Raw genomic sequence first — 3729 nt, 5'->3', positions numbered from 1 at the left:
TGGCTGAATGCCCGGTTCTTCCATTGAGACTTAACACAGACTTAGCACGAGGGGTGGCAGTGGGTCCGAGAATCCTATCTGTCACTTAATTCTGGCAGCAACTCAATAAGGAGAGAGGTTCTATTATGCTGCCTGCTTCATAGGTGAAAAAACTGCAGCTCAGGCAGATGGATAACCGATCCAAGGGCACACAAGTGACAGAGCTGGGATTGGACCCGTTTCAAAGTCTCTACTTTTTTGTATAAAGATCTAGGGCTTCCCACTGAGGAAATAAGGGACAGTATGAGAGGGCTCTCTTTTCCCCACACCCTCTCCAGCATTGTTTGTGGATTTTTTGATGATGGCCATTCTGATCTGTGTGAGGTGATACTTCAATGTAGTTTTGATTTACATTTCTCTGATAATTTGTGATATAGAGCATCTTTTCACGTGCTGGTTGACATTGGCTTTTTGTAACTTCCCCTGCGTGTCTTTAATGGCCTTGTACATCCAGCACCCCTTCCCTTTGATGGTGGGATGGTGGTGGTGAAGGGGGTGGAGGGGCTCTTAAATTTCTTTAAAACTGAGTTTTGTTAATGTGTCAGCTCAACACAGCAATCGATAAAAGATTTGCCCCCAGTTTTACTGAGCTATAATTGACATATGCCATTACCTGAGTTTTAGGTGTGCAACATGATTTGATATATGTATATACTGCGAAATGACCACTACAGTAAGGTTAGCTAGCATGCATCACCTCACGTAGCTTTTTGTTTTTCCTTGTGATGAGACCCTCTAAGATCCGATCTCAGCAACTTTCAAATATACAAACGTTAGATTTTAAGGAGCTGGTGAGAGTTTACTAGGTGCCCAAGGTATTCCAACATAGGACAAGTGCTTACGAAAAGCAGTGTTTTGTTTTTAGGAAAAGCCCTTGAAAAGCATTGGTTGGGGTGGTGGAGTGAGGGGGCTGCCTTTGCCCACCAAGAGGACGTTTGTCAGTGTCTGGAGCAGGGTTTGTTTGTCATGACTCGGGGTCAGGGTGCGGGTGTGGCTCCTGGTAGCACTGGGCGGAGGCCACGGGTGCTTCTCTGCACCCTACAGTGCACAGGACGGCCCCCAGACCCAAATGTGCATAACGCTGAGGCTGAGAAACACAGGCTCACTTTCTGCGTATCCTCGCTGCAACCACCCGTTCCTCTGTCGGCTCACCGCTGTCTCCTTGGCAACTGACACTTTCGGGGCATTTAAAAACGAGCTGCTGAATGAATAAAGGAAGGCCCAGGGCGGGCAGGGGAGCCGGGGGTGCCCCTGAGACCAAGTAGGGGCCCAGTTCTCTGGGAGACAGGCGTGAAATGGGAAGTCAGGGTTTCCAACCAAATTGGGAGCAAAAAAGAAAAAAAAAAAAAGAAAAACGAGAGAATGAATCCAGCGAGGTCTCTCGCACTTACTAGAAAGCAGGCATGCAGGCACGACCATTTATTATTGATTATTTCAAGAAAACTTCCGACCCTAGGCTGGCAGGTGGCAGGTGCCTACACCAGCCCCAGGGATCCTCCCAGGGCCCGCCCACCGTCGCCCTCCCCATGAGCATGCGCCCACTGCCTCTCGCAGGGCCCGACGCGTGACGTCACCACGCCAGGGACGGGCGCGAACGAGCTGTGTTACCGTAGTGACCGCGACACGCTCAGAGAAGTCCACAACGGAGGGTGGAGCCTCTACAACTGACCACAAGACCACCGAACGGGCCCGGCCGCCGTGGCAGGGCCTGGCAAACAGGACCAGGGGAAGAAAACGGGAACGATGGGTCGGGGACATGTCTCACTTCCATCGGTTGCTCGGTTGCTCGGCGACGACTACCGGATCCGTGGTGGGGTCGCAGCGTGCTGAACTACAACTCCCAGAAGCCTCTGCGGCCACCTTTCTCCCTCTCCCTTCCCCTCCTGTTCCTCCTCCAAATGCCTTCCTGCTTCCCTAGCAAATAACTGTTGGTGAACCATTTACACGTGCTTTCTATCCACGCAGTCATCCCTGGATGTAGGCATTTTTATCACAGTCTTCCTTTTAGGAACAAGTGAGCCTCCCATTTCTCTGCCCCTTTGAGACTACAATACCCAGAAGTCTTCGGGCCGCTCTTTACCAGGCCCTCAGTCGAACGGTTGCCTTGGAGACAGAGACGCCGGAAGCCTGTAGGATGGGGCGGGGCCAGGCTGAGGGAAGGATTCCGATTGGTGGAGCGGCCACACCGCCAGTTTTAAAGGACAGGTCAGAGGTGCGCGTGCTCATTGCGTTAGCCCCGCGCGCATTCTCGGTCAGTTGAGTCCAGGGATCCGCAAGCCTTCGGAGACTCAGCGGTGTCGCAGGTCGCGCTGAGGGGAGGCCGAGTCTGCGCACGCAAGGCGCTCCGGGCCGCGTTCCCGGGGCCAGAAGTGCGGGCTCCGTAGAAATGCCCCGGGAGGTGAGTGAGATCCCCGCACCCTCCCCGGGTTTCCGAATGGGATTCCCAGTCTCCGCGGTAAGAGCCGCCTCCTCGCTCGCAGGTGACGTCCTAGCTCCCCCAGGGAGGAGACGGAGCAGATTCGAAGGGGATGCGGACTCTCAGCCGCCCACCCTGTCCGCCCCCTTCCATCCGCTCTGGGCCTTGGTTTCCCCTTTTGCGAAGTGCCCTGTGGAGCCCCTTCTCCGTCTCTCACTAGCCCTGGGACCCTGGGCAAGGTACACACGCGCTGCGCCTCAGTTTCCCCAGTCGTAGAAGGAGGAGGATGCTAGAACTTGCCTCCTTCGTAAGGTTGTTGTAGAGTTAAGGAGCCTTAAGTCGGTGCCCGCACACAGTGACCATTCAAGTGTCAGCGTCCCGCATGGCCATCATGATCATCGTTTGGGGATTTGGACAAGTCCCTCCTCCGCTCTGGGGTCTCAGTGTGGTGACCTGCAAATTGGGCACGTTGGGTTTTGTGAGCGCTTTGTTCTCCCAGAGGGATGGTACAAGGTTTGATGGTGAAACACCAGGATTCCAGAAATCTGTCCTTGTCATGGCCACTGCTTCGTGACCCTGGCCAATCCTAATCTTTCTATTTGCTTGTTTAATGGAAGGGTTATTTATTTGACTGTGATCTCCATGACTCTGAAGACTGTCAACAAGAAAGAAATTCCCCACCCGCCTTGGGTTCTTGTGACTGGACTAATAATAAAATTGACACAAGACAGATTAACAGGGGAAAAAGAAACAAACTTTAATTCATAGAAGTGAGACCCAGAAAGTGGCCAGAGCAGGCAGCTTTTATACGTTTTAGACAGAGAAGCGATAGATTTGTGAGGAATTAATAGGACAAAGAAACTTAGGCTTTGAGTGCTCAATTAGTGAAGAATCTAAACAGAGTTGGATTTGGGTGGTAAATTTAAGTAGTAACAAGATTTGTTCATACAGGCTTCTTGGCCCTGAATTCCCTATCTTCGGTGGTAAGGATTTCGGGGGAAATGCAGAGGAGGGTCAAAGTGTCCCTCTTGCACCAGCTGTTTCTTATGTAACTTTAATTCAAAATAGTCTATATGCTATTGAGGCAAACTTTGGAGCAGCCTACCCTCAGCTGCAACAAGACCATCTTTATTTTGTTATTATTTAACCATTTTACACCAGCTTGGCAAAAGCTTGGTATATAACTAAAGAAAATATTGGATAAATTAAAGAATAAATGGAAAAGCCAAGAAAAAAAAAAGGCTTAAATTAAGCTCAAGCTCTGGAATATCACT

This window comes from Camelus bactrianus, chromosome 9, assembly GCF_048773025.1.
Source record: "Camelus bactrianus isolate YW-2024 breed Bactrian camel chromosome 9, ASM4877302v1, whole genome shotgun sequence".
NCBI lineage: Eukaryota > Metazoa > Chordata > Mammalia > Artiodactyla > Camelidae > Camelus > Camelus bactrianus.
Note: the sequence above shows the minus strand (reverse complement) of the source record.